Source organism: Embiotoca jacksoni, unplaced genomic scaffold (assembly GCF_022577435.1).
Source record: "Embiotoca jacksoni isolate LCO1_2020_lvr unplaced genomic scaffold, fEmbJac1.0.p SCAF_36, whole genome shotgun sequence".
NCBI classification, from domain to species: Eukaryota; Metazoa; Chordata; class Actinopteri; family Embiotocidae; genus Embiotoca; species Embiotoca jacksoni.
The window spans coordinates 3,557,830-3,580,606 of record NW_027185388.1 but is presented as its reverse complement, the minus strand read 5'-3'; positions in this window follow the sequence as shown (position 1 = coordinate 3,580,606).

Sequence of the window (22,777 nt, the reverse complement as noted above, 5' to 3'; positions counted from 1 at the left end):
ACTGAGGAATGCCAAGAACAACACAGCGGGTTTAGTGCTTAGGACCTGGAGAGGAAATTACAAGCTAAAGACACTAGATCTTAGGACGTTTCCAGGTATTTACGGCTATTAATCTGCTGAATTCCTTAATGACAATATTATGGTTAGTTGGCTACTGCTTTCACTCCGTCTGCCTGTCCGTCTGTGGACCGGCTGCACACAATAAAGCACACGCACACGACCATGCAAATCAAAAGGTATACACACAACACACTGCTGAGCACCTCCCGTCTCACACACCAGCACGTTTAAAACGAGCAGCAGCTCTGCAGATACGGACACATGTTCACCTACTACACGGTACTTACATGGACTCTAACTGTGGCACACTGCCACTCACTGGCCTACGAGAGGTGCTGCTGTGCCTAATATCTTTCTCACAGCATCTTATTTCCTGTGTCTGCAGCTCTCTGTTTTGATCCATTTTAAAGGGTCAAACAAAACAAGAAAGTTACTTTTCTATGCAAGTCACTTTTAGAGTTCCCTTTCATTGCAGATAATTTTAAGTTAAACAAGACTTAAAAAAACAAACTTGCCAGGTCTTTGCAGACTCTCTATGATAAGGGTGTCCAGGTCTTGCTCTCTGAGTCAAAGTCTTTCCTGTTTGAGATAACCGCTCCTCTCTGTCTCTCTTTAGTGAGCTGATAACCTCGTGCGGCAGCGGTGGCCATGTATGCGGAAGATGAGGAAGAATGAAAGAGAGGACAGGAAGCGAGATAAAGGATTAGGCGACGGGTGAATGAGTGAAGGGCAAAAGATGTGCAGAAAGATAGAGAGGAGATGGAGAGAAAGTGAGAAAGTGAGAGAGCAGCCCGCCGTGTGACATGCAGACAGATGGTAGCCACGCTGCATCGCCGCCGAGGCACATGCGATAGCCGTGAACCACGATGGAGCCTCCCACACCCACGCCTCTATAGTTGACACCTCTCAGCATACTCGGGATGGGGGGAGTGGAGGGCGGGTGGGGGAGGAGGGCTCGCTTTTTAACACCGTGGACTGGGTTACTGAAGTGTTTGATGATGTCTGGTATCTCTGTATATAGAGGAAGTGCAGGGGAGGACATGGGTGGAGAGAGCCGGAGTGAAACTGCAACTTCAAGCTTGGTGGAGTGGATCTGAAAATCATTTTTCACTTTCTACCTACTGAATGCCATTCATCTTAAAATCCAGTAGATGGTAGTAAAAATGCAATACTGACAAAAACATACATACAAAAAATACAGTAACCTTTATATCACTATCCACAGGTACCTATAATCCTCTAGGATACACGTAGAGCTGCTTGCTCAATAAAACGCAATAGTTATGGAGTACTAGAATCATGTTGGAAACGTCCACTCTCTTGTGCACCACTAAAAAAAAAACATAAAGGCTTCTTGGATTGGTCCACCTTGGATTGATTAATGATTTGCATATCACAAAAAAAATAAACGACAACCAAGTGGTTTGGGCCCAAACTACGTGGCCACATTTCTATTCCTAGCTGATCAGAGCTTTAATGCATTTCATCCGCCGTCTCTCTTTCGCCTCATTTCCTGTCAATCTCCAGTGTCACTATCAAATAAAGGCATAAATGAAAATGCCCAAAAATTGTCTTTAAAACCCCCCAAAAAACACAAGCAATTTCCTCAGAGGCACAAAACTAAACTAAACATGGCTGTAACAGTAGCAGGACACTGGAGACATCCCCGCTAAAAATTAGGAAAGATAAGTGGAGAGGAGACTGTTGGTGGATATCAGGAATAAGAAAGAAACGTCCGTATGGCAAAGTGCTCACACAGCTGTGGAGCTGCATAGTACTCATTTATCTAAGAAAACCAAGAGTGTAACCCAGAAGCCGTCAGGACTCCACTCTCCACTCAGGACTTGCGTAACTCTTGTACGGCCATCATTGGCGTGAAAGGCCTCCGAGCTTATTAAATTATAACGCTTTGTTTTGACCCAAACTGGGTTTATATGTTGGATGAAGGTGGCAAAATACCAAATGAGGAGAAAAACATTGTTGTTATCTCAAAAGTTAAGATATTAAGTTTTTGTTAATGTTGTGAGAAATGTTTTTTTTTTTGTAGTAGAAAAGAAAGAAATATACAAAGCAAATGCTCCGTATCAATAATGTGGTTTGTTTGATGATCGTTCCTGTCAGACCTCCTGTGAAAAAACCCGTAGAGCTCCAATAACAGAAATGCAAATAGACGTCTTTGTGTCAAATGTCCTGTTGGCATCGAGCGTAGATGGTTATCTAATGAATGTGAACATCATGTACCCATGACGGTAAACAGAAGCCATTCATCGGTGCCTGTAGCGTTAAAGGTGAGAAAATAATGTTGAACAAGTGAACAGACGAGTTCAAGGAGCCAACGAACACGTTTCAAATTTCACAAACATCGACTCAGCTGATAGTGACAGGAAGTATCTTTGCAACGGCGTCCTGGCTTCACGACTCTGATGTAAATCTACGACATTTGCAGGTCTCGCCTTTTTAAAAAGGAAAAAAAAAAACATTTGAGTTTTTACAGTTATCTCTTTACTTCAGCCCCTTTATGCTCCTTTTTTTTTTTGTCCCCTCCTCCCTCTTCGTTTACGCCCGCCTGCCTCTGTCGGTCCGTCTTCCTCCTCTTCCCCCCTTTCATCGTACCCATGCAGGTTGGTCTGCCCGGTCCGTTGTGTTGTTTAATATGCACAGCCCATTCTTGCTGCTTTTATTATTGTCCCAGTGGCGGCGGAGGCCCTTTTCTTTGGCCAGACAATGGGCGGCGTCGTGACAGAGAGCACGGTGGTCATGTCCCATTTGCCACCCCGCGCTATCTCTCTATCCTGCCCCCCCCCCCCAGCCCCCTCCCCCCTTCTCACCCGCCGTCCGCTTTTCAATAGCACCCTAATACTGTTACAGGAGAGAAAGACCTGGGAGCCTTCAATACGCCCCAAGCCTCCAGGGCCACAGCTATATACATACTATTAGCATAATTATAGCCTGAGAGAGAGGGGAAGATAGATAGACAGAGAAACAGTGAGAGAGAGGCAGCGAAGGTGTTTGTAATGTGACAGTAGTCTACCCCCCCCCCCCCCCCACACACACACACACACACACATAACACTCTCATGGAAAGGCATTCTTGTAAAAGACATTTGAATAGATCTGGTATTGAATCTGTCCCGATCGAATCTATGGTTGAAATAGTTCACTCGGGGGCAGCGACTCGTGGGTGGGCAGCTCGCCTGTTGGCGACAAGGTTGCCTGACTTTGAACTTGAACTTGGACCCTCTGGGTCGAGCAGATTGAAATTGAATTGAGGAGGGCTCCCCCTGGGATGCTCGGCTGGTAAATGCATGCTGGAGCAGCTGTGGTCCTGGCGGTTTGTTTACATGTTAACACGGCTTCCCTTTCGGTTGTTATTCTATCACGCTCTGTTCTATTCATTCACGTCCACGTGTAACGACGGACTATTTGTTGTTCTGTCTCAAAGAGTTTGTCTTTGAAGAATTTTGTTCCAAAAACATCCGTCATTCTTACAAAGCATACGGTTAGAAATTTGACTTTGTTTATACTCGCAACTAAAAAGAAAATAATCTATTTGATCAGGCTATTTTTGTTTTATCTTCTCCAATCTTACCAAAATGAGTTTCCATCCACCAAATTTTTTGTGAGCATAAACGATTTGCAGACCCAAAAAACTATTAAAATATTCCTTCTAAATAAATTGTGAGGTGCGAAAACGATATCTAAAAAACTAAAGTTCAACATCAGAAACAAAAACATCAGATTCTTCAGAGATCCTTAAAAATTCAGTTTTTCACTGTTTGAGGTTTGACTGGGACTCTTAATTATATCATCTCAGCACCTGAATGGAAGATTGGCACCACCAAGTTCTTTATATCTCAATGCAATATGAGCACAACAGCAGTGGTTAGAAATATGCAATAATTATGTTTTGATGATTATATGTAAATTTGGTAAAAAAATTGGTACTACAGTTGGCTGAAAGTGATTATTTACACTCATAAATATTGTGGCTTCTATTCAATGAACATATATTCAGGTATTTCAAGTTTTTCATCGCAAACAATGATGTTAAATGGGAGGTCACAGTTTGGTAAAGGTTACGAACCCCTATTCCATTCTGACCAGTCGTCTTTGTTGCACGTCGTCACCATCTACTGTCGATAAAGCTAGCTTCCCCCCCCTCCCCAAAAAAAGACCTAAAAAAATAAAAGTGAAATGACCTCCATAGTTGCATCACAACCTATATTTTGCCTTTCATGTAGCATCAGCTGTACACCCCGCAACAGCTCAGAGTAAAAACGATGATCCGTTCTCCACCCACTACATATTTTTCACAGGAAAGAATACCACAGCAATAGAGAAAAAGAGCGAGCTCCTCGCCACCGCCGGCCCAGTCATCCTGTTTTAGGGGCGGCTTTAAAGCATGTCACAAGACCTCATGCATAGTAAACAGTGCGGCCTCCATGGCTGACTGGTGAGCAATTTGCCTCGTAGATTGCCTGGCCCCGGGGCCTTGGAGCTATGTTTATGTATGAGCCCTCCTGTTTCATATGTATCGGCCCCAGATCATTTTCTACCCCCCCTCCCAACCCCACCCCCCCCTCCTCCACCCCCACCTCCCCGTTTTCTCCCTTGCAGAACTGATGGCATACACTTAGAGACACACAAGCGCACATAAAAACACACACTGGACAATGTGCACAGCAACACACAGGCATGCATACAGACAGACACGTAACATAAACATTAAGAGTGATGACCTGCACAAGGGGCGACGCTGTCCCGGCAGATTACACTATTGTCAATACAAATAGAAATTTACTGTACATGTGTCGCAGCTGCTGCTGCTTACCGCTGCAGTTGTGCTTTGCAGGGTGAGTGGAGATGTATTAGGAACATGTTGTCTGTGATGGTGTTCTCGCACCACCTCATGCTGCCTTTTTTATTACACAGTTAACCATATTTTCTACTTTAAACAAACGACTTACATCCCGTGTTGAGGCTGAAAACGTGTGATTTATGAGCACCTTTTCTTCATATAATCAGAAGGTAAATATTTTTATGCATATGTCAAACATTTGAATTTCCTGATGTATCACGGTGCTCGCTGCGAGACTGTATGCCCAGAGACAATTATGAAACCGAGTACATGTAAGATGAGAATCCGAGTTCATTAACCCTTCATCACTCCCTCTCTTATCCCTCCTTCCTCCATTTTCCCCATTCTTATCATCACTCTCTTTCTTTTCCTCACTGAATCTCTCATTCATGGTTTGAACCCCCCCCCCCACCCCGCCTATCTCTATTTAATGAGAGTGGATAGGTTTTAAAGATAAACTAAGCTCATCTTTGACTAGCAAAGAGATGCTCAATGTAAGACCATCTTAAGAAATATTTACAGCATCAAAAGTCGGGCCGTAGATGTCCTCTATGTGTCAGCTAAGGGCGAAGCATCTCCAAAGGGCCTAAAATGTAATGGGTTTCACAGGACACAATTTGTTTGATATGAAATGATCCTCGCCAGACACAAAGTGGCCCCCATTAGGAGCCAAGCAGATTAGTGCAGTCCTCTGAGGGTCCATGGCTCAGTGTCAGTGGTGGAGGACCCTTCTTATCTTTCATTAAGCGCACACAGCAGGGCGGATTCACTAGCCCAGGGGAGGGGAGGGGAGGGGAGGGGAGGGGAGGGGAGGGGGGATTGAGAGAGAGAGAGAGAGAGAGAGAGAGAAAGAAAGAGAGGGAGAGAGAAAGAGAGGGAGGGAAACAGAGATTGGTGGCGTTTAAAAAATCATTTTCACATATCATAGCTCCATCTCTAATTCAGCGCTGGAAGCGAAGGAGCCGTGGGGAATGCACAGCGTCTTTCTCTCCAAATGTCAAAATTGACCAGCAGGCACAGAGGAAATGAGGCTGAACACACACACACACACACACACACACACACACACACACACACACACACACACACACACACACACACACACACACACGTGTGTGTGAATTCCCATAAACTTGTGAATACAGGCAGTCTGGAGAAATGCACAAACAAACCAAAAAGACAAACCCATATGCACCAGTAACAAACATATTCACACATGCCAAGTCTCGAATACAGACAAACACAAAAAAAAAAGAAAAAAAAGAAATGAGAGCCACTCAGACACACATTGGGGAATACCACTGTTCACACACATACATCCACACACCACGGTGATGGCAGCATGCCATGTGGGTTCATGCCTAATCTGTGTTTGTTAATGGTTGGCGTGTGCTAATTACTGTCACTGTGCACCAGGGGCCTTCGCTGGCCAATCACCAACTAGAGTAGCCTCTGACCGGCCAATCGCTAGCCAGTCTAGCCTCTGAACCAAAGGGGCTTCTGGGAGAGAGAGGAGACTTTCAGCAGCAGTGAAATTGGCCTTGGAACAGTTGTTCAATGCTGGAACAAGGTGTGTGTGTGTGTGTGTGTGTGTGTGTGTGTGTGTGTGTGTGTGTGTGTGTAAGAGAGGAGAGAGACGAGGATGGAAAGGAAGACGTGGTGACTCTGTGTGTGTGTGTGTGTGTGTGTGTGTGTGTGTGTGTGTGTGTGTGTACATGTGGCACTATGAGCATGTGAGCTTGTCCAGCTATATGTGCGTGAGCCACAGACGACAGTGGAAAGGAAAACAAGGCCTGAATGTGGGCCAAGTCAACCACTCTACAGGCTCAAAGGCAGCAGTAATCCAGTGTTGACATGGTAATAGCCACGAGCTTAGTGTCAATTAGATAGAAACAATATGCTTACTCTGCTGGAGTAAGTGGATAGTACCTTTTAAGTCGAGAAAGCCTCACGATACTAGGTTAAAGCTGAAATTGAATGTAGCTACAAAGTCGAGACTTTCTAAACCAACATTCAACATCTGTTTCCCCAATGTGTTTTTTTTTTTTTTTTTTTTTTTTTTGTTAAATTCTAACGCCATATCTTTCAGCTTATTTGTGCCAATTTTAAAAATTCACACGCTGGTGGCGACAAACCCATCAGTGTAGGATTTTTTTTTTTTTTGCTACCATTTTGAGCTGGCGTCATCTTCTACCCTCAGAGGCTAGATGGCCTTATTACATCGCAGTCACTCCGAATGGGTTTCTGGGCCATGAAAAATCTCAAACCACGCAGACCACCATCATTCAGCGGTGGTGAAAGGGGAAGAGATACAAAGGGTGAAACCTTCTTTGACATTCCTGGAATGGCCCCGAGGCCAATACGAGGGAGGTGGTGCATACGTGTGTGTGTGTGTGTGTGTGTGTGTGTGTGTGTGTGTGTGTGTGTGTGTGTACAGTATGTGTGTGTGTTTGTATAAATGGCTGCTTTGCTCCTCTGATAATGCCACAGTACCAACTGAGGCCAGAGGGTATGAGGGGGAGACGATCACGTGACTGGTTGATGCGTTGCACCGTCTCAAATGATAGTGAGGGTCCATTTACAGCAAGCGCCTACTGATACTGCTGTGAACAAAGACCTCCAGCACATAAACATGGTGTGCTTTTAAAAAGTGCAGCAAATGCATTCATATGGAGATTAAAACGCAAACGTTGACAGCTATTGATTTGCATTTTAAAGATGCATTACAGCTGATTTTATTGTCCGACCACAGATATCAGCATATATATTGGCCAATATGTGTCGATATGAAAACTTTTTTTTATTTTTTTATTTTTAACAGACCATAATGCAGAAGAAGATACTTTGGGTGAATTAGAAATGGTTCTGTTTGTGTTTTTTTGATTGTTTTGGGAGGGCGGGCCACCCTGTACACCTTTAAGATACCTGGACGTATGGAAGGATGCCAATGTGGGCAGCTGCCCCAAAAATTCACCATCAGTTGGGGTCAAATTTTTAATTTTAAGTGTTGGTCCGTCAGCACATTTCTCATCTGGGTCGAGTCATTCATTGTCTTCACGTGGTAAATTCTACTAAATCTGCTGATTGATTGACTTCTAATATAATAAAGGTCAAAATTGTGATCCATACAAATCCCCAAATATCAAATCACATTCCCAATGGCCTTAACTGTTAATAGGAGCTACTGTAAGTATTAATTATTTTATGCTTCGTACAAACTAACTAATGCTAAATGTAGAAGGTGCCAATTAAAAACCTGCTAAATAATATTTTCATTGTGAGTATGTCAGACCATTTCTTTTCCCCCCAAACCAAATCATGACACATGGTCCAACGTATCCTCTCTTTCCTAAAACTGAATGCACATATTCAAACAGCTGTCCTTCAGTACAAGCCTTAGATAACCCATCAATCCATGTTCACGCTCCTCCTGTCCAACCATCTAATTTCTACCTATTTTCTGTGAGCTGCACTCCGGGCTTTATGAATACCCGAGCTCGGCACGTTTTAGAGTCAACATATTGTTTGCCTAAATTGGAAGGTCGGCAGGAGAGGAGACGACTAATGTGGCAAACCACTTCAAAACCACTTTTCATCTTTTCCCTACTTTTTTTTTGTGTGTTTTTAAATCAGCCACTCCATCATTTTCATTCGCTACGCAGCCCGAGAAAAGCCCTTTTCATCTGAGGGAGAAGGAGAGGAAAGAGGGAGAGGCCGTCGAGGGAGAAAAGATGGTGATGGCGTTGGGATGATTATATGTGAGCTGGTCTTAATGACTTCTCTCCTTCTGACTCGTCTGTGCTTATTATCCGACCAAACAGCCTGCTGACATCTATAGAAGCCATACGACTGAAATTCTTCCTTACAAAGAGGAGAGGAGATCTGCACTTTCCCTGCACAATAGGTGAAGGCTTGCCATGCGCTGCCTGTAGAGCAAAACCACGGCCGTTCGGAGCGACCTTATGAGAGTGATTTTAAAGCTTGGTGGTAAAGATGATACGTTCCAGCCCAAGTGAAACTGTATTTATCTGCAATCCAAAATGTGGCGCCAATCTTCTCCCAGATAAGCACGGGGTGATTGCTGTGCATACACATAAGGTCTAGATGACGAAAGGCCTCGCAATACAACTCTGCATTCATTTATGTTCCATATTAAAGCTAAAAGCATCTTCTGAATGGGCACTCCAAGGCTTGCGACTCAAGTCTTATCCCGTGTTCAAAGCAGCAATTGTATTTCCAAGGCCTGAGTTTTAAAACAAGGTCACTTCTCCTCTGTATTCTTTTGAAAACTTGATAAGCCAAAGTTCAGTGCCAGTTCCCTTTTCTCCTTTCTATTCTGAAATTACAAGGGCTTTCAGTGAGGTCACCACAAGACCATATGAATAATAGATTTTAATTGATTTAACCTGGTCCTGAAGTGGGCTAAAACGCAAGCCCTGTCATTTTCAGAGGGCAGCAAGAGGGGAGCATGGTCCAGCACACATCTTTAAAAGCCCCTTGACGTACGTCCGGGATGAAATATTTACACCGTAGTGAGGACTGACCTCCTGCTGCAAACCCACATTGTGATCTCCAATTGATTTCTGACAAGACAATTGGGGCGAGACAAAATGCAACCAGCCCTGTCCAGCTCAGGAGTCCCCGCGCTGACAGCAAACTGCACCGAAATGGCCTCGTGAAAATCTCAAACGGTCATCTGCCTTTTAATTATGAGTTATTTTAGCTGAAATTAAATAGCTGCTGCTGGAAATCTTGGTGGTTTTGAGTGCTTTGTGAGAACAAAAGCTGCTCGGTGCAAATGATTCAGTTACATGATAATATCAAGCAAGTGGACACGTTTTTGCATTTTTCTCTCTATCGGACAGCACAGTGGACGTAGACAGGAAACATGGGGGAAGAAAGCGGAAGGGATCAAGCTGCAAAGGTCCAGTCAGTCAGGGGAACATGTGCTATGTGGCCCGAACCACTCAGTGGACATTTAAATGCTGCTTAGAGTGTCCTGCCTGCTGCACTACCAAGAAACAGTCCTTGAATAGTCCACTTTTTAAGTGTGGCTGCAGAGAAAAGTTAATTATTAATACCTTTTGCAAGTTGACATAGCTACAAAGCAAGGTGCTTTTTGAATTGTAGCTGCATGGTGTTATCACTCAGCGTACCTTCACCCCCTTTATTTGTTGTATGTAATGCTGATCAAGAATAGATATACAAATTTCAATATTTTGCTTCATCAAAACTCTGTTGCCGGATGATCCAACAAGCGGTGTTAAAATTATGTAGATTTATTCATAACATTAGCATGATAAATTGGGAACAAAATGAAGCAGCTACACTTGAATTATTAAGATTATGAAAAATTATAATGAATGCTTTGCTCTTGATGTGACTTGTTTTCCTGATAAACAAAGGCCTCTAATTACCACAGAAACATCTGGGGACTTTGGTAACCTTCATTAATCTAGCCCAATCCCACCATTCATCTCCCTGCAGACTTTCCCATTAGAAGGGATAAGTGCACCAGTGACACTGCATATAAATGCTTGCTGGTTATCAGACACATTCTCTGCTGTTACTTTCTGGCATCTTCCCACACCTCAGGGATATTGCCCAATAAGTGCCTTCTGCTGGCGGCGCATCCTCAGATCTCATTGTCTCTGAGTGTTAATTGCAAGATAGTAAACACTGATTACAAGTCAATTAGCTGCTGCTGCTTCAAACCGAATGCTGCAGTTTCACTTTCCAAAAAAAAAGTGACGTGAGGGATTCTACAGAAAAAAGAAAGTTGGACATCTTTACTGATTTCTTTGCATATTCCCAAAGGTGAGAGCACTTTGAGTTCATCTCAGACATGATAACAAATGTCACATTCAACCTGGCCTTTCACCACATATATTCAAAGTCTTTTTTTTCCCCAGTTAACATCCATCCTGGTCTCCCAAAAATATGGATTGTCCCGACTCTGATCCAACGCATCAATCCATCATATTTTGCAGATGTGCTGCGTGTTGGAGTTTTTTTCCATCTGCGTTTGGGTTCCTGAGGGTCACTACGAGTGTTTTTTTTGCCTGGGTTTTGTGTACGTGTTCCTCTCATCCCTCACATGGAGTGCAAGCAAAGGGTAGCAGCGCGTGGATATCTCCTATGACCTGGGCCTGGCTGCCAGAAAACCTGGCTCAGATGGGATATAAGACTGGATCAGACTGGGAGTGATGGAGGGCCGTGACCAGGTGTGTGTGTGTGTGTGTGTGTGTGTGTGTGTGTGTGTGTGTGTGTGTGTGTGTGTGTGTGTGTGTGGAGGAGGTGATGGAGGATTTAGGACAGATAGGTGTACGGGTGAGGAGAACCGCTGCTGTCAGATTTTTTGAAAAGTTAGTTCAGTCAGTCTGTGATCCATTGTGCTATGAAGTTTGTACGTGTGTGTGTGTGTGTGTGTGTGTGTGTGTGTGTGTGTGTGTGTGTGTGTGTGTGTGTGTGTGTGTGCGTGCGCGCTGCTCCCCCTCTGACCTGCAGGATGAGTAGGGGGGAGACTCCTGCTGATTAATGGGCCTGTCGGGTCTCCCACGGTGGCACGTTTCCAAACTAAATTTGGCCACTGCTGGCTAGCAGGGTCAGGTGCAGGCAACGGAGACATTAGGGAGGGCCGGCCTCACAGCAGCATCTCCTGAACACCGCTGCACCCCCGGCTCCACGAGCGCCTGGAGCCGGCGAAGACAGGTCATCTCACTGAATTGTTAAAAGAACTGTTTATGATATGGGACGAGCATCGATAAAGGGGCTTTTCCATGAGAAATGTTCAGAGAGCATGTGGAGATGTCATTATAAATACTGAGATGTCAATCACTGGTGATTAAAGCAATACTTGGACATTTAGATGAGATTGATACATCTCTTTTGAATGATAGCTAAATAGAGAAATAACAACAAAACAGATCCAAAACAGGTCGAGGCTGGAAACAAAGGAAACAGCTTTACTCTGTCAAAGGGTTAAAAAAACAAAACACTCTCACAGTATTTCTGTTCAAACACTGAAATGTAAACACCAGACGTGGTTTTATGGGGATTTATGTGCTGTAAGAAGTGACTACAAAACTCCCAGAGTGTAATTCATTTCAGAGTACAGCTGTCAGGATCATTATATTTTAGTTGACAATTAATTGTCATACAAAGAATTGCAATTAACAATTTAATTGTCTTTCTCTGTTAATTATTTCCCACTATTTCAGTATGAGCCTATCATACACACCTGTTGAAGAAGATAATTAGCTGGTGCAAATAAATCCATAATCTTAATGTCAATAATATCAATCAAATCATTTTCAATCAAGCATTCGAAGTGAAGCACCTTTAGGACAAACAGGTGGAGTTCCAAACTTTCACCCGACTTCACCAAATGGGTCATTTAATAGAACTATAACAAGTAGAAACTACATTATATTACATATTATGTGAAACTCAATTGTAATTATATATTCCCATTGAAGAGGTGGAGGGAGATTTCTATAGTGATGAGCAGGGTGTGATGTCATATGTACAGTCAACCAATCAGATCGCTGGGTTGGAACTACTTGTTGTATAATTAAAAATATTTTCCAAAAATACCAAAGTAATCTGTTCAGAGAAAAATGTCTTTAAATTCTTTAAGGTGCTTCTCATTCCCACCGTGAGACCACACGCAGATCAGGATCAAATTTCATTCAGATGTTTAAGTTTAAAAATGAATTATTTTCCTGTCTTATGATGTCACATCTACAGGATTCATGCCGACACGCAGTCCATCAATCATCACAACTTGTCACGTCACCTCAGCGACCCAGAGGGCGACGCTGTTAAAGCCTGTGACTGGTCTGCCGACAGTCAGACGAGCCCTGACCTCTGACCTCTGCCAGCAGCGTTGGTGAGATCCTGCTGCCTTCCAGATGAACAGCAGTGGTCAGCTGGAGGGCAGATAAAAAGGTGTTCGCAGTCTTACGAGTCACACAACAACATTTTTGTCCCACTTCACCACTAATCGATGCCGACGAAAGAACTGCGAAACTGCCGACATCACCGGCAGCAATCCCACTCGACTCCACATCCATCCCCCACAGTGACATTTCCTCGTCCATCTCGCAGCGCAATCAGCCCCAGCCATTATGTATTCGCTACGAGGTAACGAGCACAACTTGACCAATTAAAGACAATAGTAGACCCCGCAGCTCGTTTTTATCTGTGTTTTTGCAAGTGCTGTCATGGCGACCTCTACAACGGACGCACGTCAAGACTGGTTGGCAGGTCACCCAAGGTGGGCAATGTGAGTACTTAATTACAGCTTGGGAACATTTGCCCTTTGCAAATTGTATGAAATGCATAGTGGCTAATTGGGCCACTCTGGCATTTGTGGAGTTCACGGGGTCATCTTTTATGTGACGGCCATTATCACTAAAGTGATAAGAGTGATAGGCCCACTCAGCTCTCTGGTTCCTCTGCTGTATCCATAGAAATAACCGGCACTGGGTCAAGTTGAGGAAGACATTACATAGTCAGTCATACAGGTCATGAAATTAAGCTTTTTATGTCCAAAAAAACATGTTTCACACGGTTGAACCATTTTCTGTTTAGTTAAGGGCTAAAAGGATAAAAAATCTTCACACGTCAACCTCAATAACTGAACTTTGACTCACAATATTGTTTTAGCAGTTACATTGTGTTTTTTTTATTTTTTATTATAGCACTTAGCGGTTAGAGTTCTCTAATATCAAAAAGTGGAATATTTACACTATCGTGTACCTGCCTTTCCTATAAAAGCCAATTTAGTTTGAACTGGTTCCCGCAAAAGGCTCTACAAGGGCAGATTCCTTAGAGTTTAATTATATTAGACCGAGAATACCTGACTTAATGCAAGTGAAATGATAGAGAGGAGAAATGAACCATAAGCTCTTGAAACCAGTAACCTTACGCACTTGAAAAACACTTTTTTTTTTTTTTTTTTTTACTGAGAAATGGCCATCATCTACTCAGAGTGTTCATTATCAAGGAACCTTGGGTATCCGCGGTGACAACAGCAAACCTCTTCACCTTCAGGAACCCTCAGCTCATTTCATCATGCATGAAAAAAAAAAAAAAACTGAAGAGAAATACATTTTACTATTTTAAACTCCCCCTCTGACATCGAACTTCTGCCATTCCACCGACACCTCCTGGTTCACGGCGAGGCAGGAATGTGCTAAATCCTCCTCAGGTGGGGGTAAAGGAGGGGGGGGGGTCGGTAGACACCATCCTCATAGACTGATAAATCTCCCCCCCCCCCCCCTTGTATCCACGCCCCTACATTAAGTAAAGGTAGCGCCATCTGCTCCCTATTAATTCCCCAGCAGGCGACTTATCACCTCAACCCCGGCGACCCCGTGTGCCTCCTACATCCTCCCCGCTCGCCTCCTTTCCCTCTCCTCCTCATTCCTGGAGCCCTATTCATCTCATCCTCTGCATGTTTTATACACTACAGTTGAAGAGGTGTGTTGACATTTCATTTTGCTGTGCCTTACAATATGGATTCATGTACACACACACACACACACACACACACACACACACACACACACACATACATACACACACACACACACACACACACACATACACACACACATAGTATAACCTTTTACTAACCGCTTAACTCCCCAGAAATCCAACTCCCTGTATGTCCTGGTGGCGGGGGTTCAGCGGACAAGTCTGGTCCTCGAGGTCAACGGCAAATGAGAAGCAGAGCTTTAGGATTAAGGGAGGAGATAGCAGCGGGTTCAGGAGCCTCTCTGGCTTTGATTAGCTCCCTTACTTGATTAAATGCCCATCGTCAGGGAAAAAAAGATGAAAATTGGATGAGGGGGGAAAAAAGAAGAGACGAGAAGAGAAGGGAGAGACAGAGTCAAGGCCATTTGTTTTCTCAGCTGGGGCTGGTTCAAGTGGTTGTCTTCTGGAGTCCTCTGGCCCAGGTTCACACACACACACACACACACACACACACACACACACACACACACACACACACACACACACACAGAGAGAGAGAGAGATTAATATAAATGTCCTGAGGGAGGACAGAATAAGTCAGAAGGTTGGCTCTCACAAATCCACCACCTCACTCTCTTACTTTCCAGTCCTATTCCTCACTCACTTGTTTACCCCTTCATTCCCCCCCTCCCCCCTCCCCTCCACTGTACTCTCTCCCAGTCTGGTCTGTCAGGGTAACCTGACTCCGGCGGCTTCTGACACGATCCAGACCGTTCGTAGCCCCTGCCCAACACTTTCACCACCAGAGCCAGACAGTAAAACAACCAGATTACTACCACATGTCCCCCCCCCCCCCCCCCCCTCTTCCCCCGTTTTTGGACTTTCTCTATTTCTATTTCTTTTTGCCTGATGAAGACCTGGTCGGCACAAAATGTTGCATCTTTTGAGTCTAATACATTTTTGTGGGAGCTGTAACTTTCCCCCTTTTCCTCTTTTTCTTTCACATTGTGTTGCTGGCAGGCGTCGCCCACCTCCACCATCGCTGCTCGGTAACACAGGTCACACCAGAAATCCCAGAGCGGGGTAAACTGACCCAGACTGTGTGGGAAAAAGGTGCGTGGGGGGGGTTATGTGTGTAAGTGTGGGTACTTATGGTAGTTCAGATAAACAGTAACAGCTTCAGACAGGGCACATAGAGGAGAAGTAGAAAGAAAGGAAATGGAGAAGGAGACAGAGGCCTTGGTGGGAGGTTAGAAACCGAGCATCTTTGGAAGTTCCCAAGAAAAAGGAGGTTTACCTTCCTTTTTTATTTTAAATGTTTTTAAATGTTATTTACCTAGTTTATGTTTACCCATTTCATTTCAGCTCAGCGTTAGAGTCTCTACTAACTTTCTCTCCTCAGCTCTCTGGGCAATTAATGCAAATTCAAGGAAAGTCCGCACATGAATTAAACGGCATCTAAAGCTCTTATTTTGACGGCTGATGTAATCGTTGTTTCTATATTACAGTCACAGACTGTCTGTTCTGGAAAGCTGCGTCACTTTTATGATTTATTTATGTAACTTTTATCTATAAAAACTTTTAGTTATATATATAAAAAAATTAAAAAAAGTCTTTCTGAACTTGCACCTTTTTCTAATTCCCGCAATTTTACGTAAAAAACATTGCAATGTTTGAGAAAATCCCCTGCAAAATTAAACATCCTGGAGGGACTGAATATGAGCCATTAGAAAGACAGGCATCAACCTTAAACATCTGATACTCAGGCCAAAATATTTTTTCTTTTAAATAAACAGACCCAACCTGAATCTGGCGACGGTGGCGAGTATCCTAAATGTTAGAAAATCTGCAGCTGGCACAGCGAGAGCTTTGTTCTTTCTTGACTAGCTCTAGCAAGGCCAATATTGATAAAGTAAGATGCAAACTCGACTCCACACAATATTGGAGCATTCATGACCACAATCATCAAACCATCATCACCATCATTTCTGTTTACTTCATGATCGTCTTGATGAAAGTTTTCATCGCTGCCATGATCATTTTCCAGAGTTGTAAAATCCTGTGTGTGAATATAGAAGTCGTTCACTGTTTCCACATCTGTCTAATCGTTACTAAAGGATGAGTAATGAGTGTGGTCTCTCTGCATGCAGGTAACTGTGGGAGCGGTGGCAGGTCCAAAGATGCAAGGAGTCAGTTAGCTTCTACAAAAAGAACTATTTGAAAGCATTGTAATATTGGATTGCATAAATTAAATTGCCTCGACTCAACCTACAGCTTCAGTTTGAGGGCTGGATTAAATACAGGTGTGGTAGCTTTACTAAAATCACGTAATATCTAACAAATAATGGAATACATGTTTAAGTAACCTCCCCCTCCCCCCCAACACTGTACTACAAATAATCGATCCTACTTTTAGCTCTTGTCTGAGTTTCTAGCTTTCAATCAAAATCCTCAAACATTCGTGCCGTAATTACATGAAACAACTAAAAGTGAAGCTTGAGAGAGTTCATCTACTCACAATCCGAAGCCGCCTGATCTTCAGAGTTATCTCGAGAGTTTCAGTCTCCCCCGTTTTGACTTTGCACCTGCACGACGTTCCCTCCCTCCTCCACGCTTTGTTGGCGAGAGCCATCTTGGTCATTCTGCACGCCCAGACACATTATCAACCCGCAATTACACTCGACGCTCTCCGTTCTACTCATCCAAATGAACCAGCTGGTGATACAGCCAACACAATACAAACACATCGACTACCGCCACATTCTTAAATAAGAGGTCTTCCTATCACAAATAACCCTAATATGAACTTAATGCGGAGTAATGAATCTGTTGGAGTTTCATTCCGGCATACTGGGAAGTTAATAAAACAATATTGCGATTGGTAGTGAGAGAGAACTCTGCGGACCAAGCTTTAGATTAGGCCCCTAATGGCTCTGAAGCCGGAGGCTAAATTGAAATGTAAAACCCAGAGCGAGACCCTAATTCACCCTTATCTGTGTGAGTGACGAGCCTGCCTCCCCCGACTGAGATTGGGGCCATTGAGTTGGATGAACTGCAATTTGCTTTGTTAGGAGGTAGGTGTATATGCATGCGCGGCCCGAATCACAGTATGGAGATACAGAATGCGTGTTTGGAATGCGCCGCAATAAATGAATGAGGTTCAAAGGCGATCGCTCTTCTTTTTCTTTTCTTTTTTTCTCCGTCTTTCTTTCTTCACACTCCTCAGTGAAGCGAGACTGTTGCAAAGGGTCCATTACAACGCAACACGGGGGGGGGAAAGCAGCAGATTCAAATGATGAATTCAAAATAATTGTCCATAATAGCATCCAATACGATGTCAAAGGGAAGAATTGAATGTTTACTGTAGGCTAGACTGTGAAACCTTGAGATTTCGGATCTTTTTTCCAAGATACTGGCATGATTATATTTCATAATACACACAAGAACCGCCCCCCCACCGGTAGCTTACATTAAACATCTATAGGTTCGCTGTGGAGAACGCAGTCACGGCTGCAGTTGTCTGTACAACCAGTCCTTCAGTAGCTCCTGCAAAATTTCAAATGTCATCTTGTAGCGAACGGACCGAGAAACATTTATAAAGTCTTTTCATCAGCGTTTCAAAATAAATTGTGTCATCTTGAATTGTCCTTATTGAAATGCTCAACAACAAAAAAATAGAATTCCTTCCAATCACTTCAACCTCTCCATTTTAGTTGCTTTATTCTCAAACGTTACAAAGGAACAGGGCATGCTGGGAAGGGAAGGAGCCCAAGAATAACATGCACCAGGGGCCAATTACAATTATGCACATAGTTTCACTAAGAGACCGACTCATGCTGTTCTGCACAAACGTTACCGGCACAACACCATCATAAAACTCTGATTCGTCTGTTTACATCATAATGTTGCAGCAGCAACAAATATGACAGAATCTGCGGTTGTTATGATTTCATTTTCCAAAATGGATGTTTAAAAACTAACAAACAAACAAACAGAATCCTAAAAGAAAAGAAAACAATGCATGCACGGTGTGTGCAGGATTACGGCTAGAAGACTTTGTGGCCCTGAACTGGTTGCACTAAAACACACAAACACAACATCACCCCCCCCCCCCCCCCCCACCACCACCACCCCTCCTCCTCTTATTCCCTCAGTCAACAGGCCACTCATCCACCTGTTCCCATTATGTTACCTCGGTGATATCTCTCTCCTCCTCCTCCGCCTACGACTCCCTCCCTTTTCTAGTGCTCCTTCCTTCCTCCCCTCTCACCCCTAATATCCTCCTCTTCCTTTATCTCTCCTCCTTTTACCACCACCGGTGCCTCCATCGCTGACCGTTCATTACCCTAATCAAATCCAGCAGCTGAACAACCGCTCACTGCCACTCCACGGGCTGTTATTTTTTTTCTTTTTTCAAATCCCCGGACTCATTTGCATATGCGTCGAGTTAATTAGCGTGGGGGCGCAGGTGCGTGGTGATAATCATTATTAAACATGACAGTCACCTGTGACCGCACTGCCCTCCTCAACCACACACACACACACACACACACACACACACACACACACACACACACACACACACACACACACACAGGCTCTGCAGCCCAATCTCAGACCTGAATATCTGAGACCATCAACGGGCAAAGCGGCTGATGATGTAATTTCCTGTGTCTATTTTTGTTGTCAGCTTGTGCGTTGGATCAGTTATAACCACAGCTTATAGATTGTGGACACCATGAGCGGAGCAGCTTTAAGAGGTAGATCAGCCTGCAGACCAGTTTTGTATTCAGTGTCTTTTGGCAGAAAAAAAAAAAAAAAAAAAAAAAAGATAAAAGAAAGTCATTCCTACTGAGAGCGGTAGAGAGTGATGTGTGTGTGTTGGACCGCTGGTTCCTTTACTCCATTAACCAGTCCAGGATTTTTCTGTTGGTGCGTGCCAGTGTCAGCACTGTCTGCATGCAACTTAACATTTTGTATTTTTGTGTGTTTTCTCATATGTGTGCATATTGCTTGAACTACAGAGGTGTGTGTGTGTGTGTGTGTGTGTGTGTGTGTGTGTGTGTGTGTGTCTGTGTAATATATTACATTAAAATGTAATATATTACACAGACACACAAACAGAATTGGTCTGCTTAATTTATTCTATTAAAAATGTCAGGTCAGTGGCAGTGTTTTAATTAGTGCTCCTTTAGGTTGTGTAAGAACAGAGACTGGAGTGAATTATTTGTATGTTCAGCTGTTAAACTTTGTGCTGGTCCCATCATTAATTCTGTTGCATTTCAGGTAAATGAGTTCAAGAAACTTTTATATTGAAAATACATTCCTAGATAGAATTGACACATTTGCATATGAACCGTGCTAAAAATATATATCTAGGGGAATTTTTGTATGCATATCTGCAGAAATCAACGTTTACAGAAGCAAACCTAAAAGCATTCTTAATCTTGTTGATTTCTCTTTCAAATCATAAAGCAATATTACGAATTTCACGTCAGGTGTCTAAACTCAACAGCGTCTGTCTTTTTCTTTACTGAATTTCCCCACTGTGGGATTAATAAAGTCAATCTTATCTTTAAGTAGATCTGTACTGCCCTCTGCTGTATTGTTGTAGAAGTGCAGCACGTCGTTGTTGGACGTGAACACCTCATACTCCCCCCAATCTCAACGGTATCGTCTTAAATATCAATGTTTTCAGATGCTTTACACTTCCAAATACTTTCTCAGTTTGTGTTGACTACATTAGACTGTTCAAAATATGACCACACTGTTCATAAAACGCAGGAATCCTGTGTGACAGCTGACTCCTGGGATGGAAATTAAAGGTTTGTACATTTCAAATGTTGTAATCCTCAAAAGAAAACATCAATGTGATATCTAAAAACACAACAGGCAGCAATTTGGACATTGAGCTATCACCACTGAATACTCTCATACTCCCTGCAGCCCTGTTACAGTGATAAAGAGCGCCCTCTGGTGGGTCGAAGTTAAACAACTCATCAAATACACCACAGGAATACTAAAAAGAACAAATACAGACGCTTTTAACAATTAAATTATATATGATAAGTGTATAAACCATCTTCCCAGACCGCACGGGTTAAAAGAGCAAAACGGGAACACGGCAGCAAGACACACTTCCCCAACCGACCGATGGAAGAGAGAACTATCTGAAATAAATGTCATGCGCTCACTGTACAATGAACACGAATAAAGTCCACATTAGATCAAGTGCAATTAGTAACGTGCACAATCCGAGTCCACGAGGTTTCTCCGTCTCACCACTCGAAATAACACCATGTATGATGTCAGGCATTATAGGAACAATAAACAATAGATGTGCTGTAAAAATGCACATTTTTGTGCATGTTTTATTACATACATGATCAAATACGTTTCATGAACATAGAATATTTGTCTGTGTCAGAAATCACAAGAAAACATACACAAACTACAGCAGGGCACTGACTCACGGTAGGTCAGATTTACACAAACATTACATACACCACAGCAGGAGGCAGATTTATCAAATATATTGATGACAAGAGCATCGAGCAGAGACATAGTCGGTCCAACCTCTGGAGGACATTCATTTGGGAGGTCTCAAAGGGTTAAATGGCATTTAATGACATATAAAAGCACCTTGAAGTGCAGCTGTGTGTAATGTGTGCTGTATAAATGAGTCGGCCTCACCTTGTCTGTGTCTTGAGCCGCTAGTTTCCTCTTCTCCTCGAGCTTCATTAACTTTAGCGTCGCTGCTTTCACGTGTCCATCCACGTCCATCCGCGTGCAGGTGTTCCAGGTGCTCCAGGTGCTCCAAGAGGTTCTCCAGGTGTTCCAGGTGCTCCAGGAGGTTCTCCAGGTGTTCCAGGAGGTGCTCCAGGTGCTCCAGGAGGTTCTCCAGGTGTTCCAGGTGCTCCAGGAGGTTCTCCAGGTGTCCCAGGTGCTCCAGGTACTCCAGGAGGTTCTCCAGGTGTTCCAGGTGCTCCAGGAGGTTCTCCAGGTGTTCCAGGAGGTTCTCCAGGTGCTGCCTTCCGTTTTTATTTGTTTTTTAAAAAAATCCTGAGCCGCCAGTGCTTCGCTGTTCATCACAGCTTCATAAAGTAATCCGAGAGTCGCTTTTTTTCGGGTCGCCGTTTTCCTTCAGATGCTACAAATGTTTGTGCGTGATTACGTCACGTGACTTGATACGTTTTACCTGCCTGTCTCACCGTGAACGTCATTTCCCTCCGGTATTAACAAAAATCGAAATACCACTAGAATACAAACGTAACCAACAAAAGTTAAGTTAAAAAATGAAACTTAACTGAAAAAAATAAATAAATTGAAAACGTGTAGGTCCTCTCCCATCCGCCAGGGGGCGCTGCAGCTGGTTAACCTGCACACCCCTACTTTCTAAAGCCATGTTTGTGTGCTTTCATATAAATTTGTTCATCTGGTCAGTGTTTGTGTATTTTCTGTGCTTCACTTTACTTTGCTTGTGTATGCGTGCATTATTATCTCAGTCTTTTGCAGTAATCTGCCCACAGAGACGAAAATTTAATTACAAGAAAAAAAAATTAACAAAGCATATTCTTATTGTAGAAAAGGTCAAATTCATGATCAATAAACTTTTCAGTTAAACTTTTCAGACTGAACCATCTGACTTCCTCCAGCATGCTTCTTAGTGGCAGTGAATCTCCAAAGAAGATTAATGATGGAAACTATATCACGATATTTTATTAAAAACTAGAATTAGAATAACTATGTTCTCAAGTACTGTACCAACTACTGTATCATACAACTGCAAGGTCACTGCACAACACACACTCACAGGCTTTGATGTAGTCTTTTGTTGTATTATTTTGTTTAGTGTGGTGGATACTCAGTTTTATTTGTGACGTAGCAGTCGTGTTCATGACGTGCTCGATTCTTTCGTGTCTTCAGGAAGGGTCACTGTGTCTGTATCTCACCATATAAAGACGCTTCACCTCAAATCACAGCAACGAAGGTTCAACAAGTACAACAACAAAAAAAGTATATATTTTTAAAAGTAAAGTAAAAAAAAAAAAAAGATGATTTTTGTTAAAAAACTGAAAACACTTTCAACAGTCAAGATGTTGTTGCTTACGCAAGTAGTAGTTACGGTTTGTGGTAGGTTAAGTTTATATGACATAACTGTCTGCAGCTGTGTGGTTGCCATGGTGAAACACTGGCTGCCTCGGCCGGTGTTGAACCGGTGACCGTCTTGATAAGCTGTGACCATCACGCTCAGATCTGGAATACAGCAGCAGCATTCAGACTGATTACTGATTGGTACCTTTGTAAATGCTGCTCTGTAACCACTAGATGGCAGCATGTTTACTTCATCTCGCCCTGGCAGTTAAACCCAGGGGA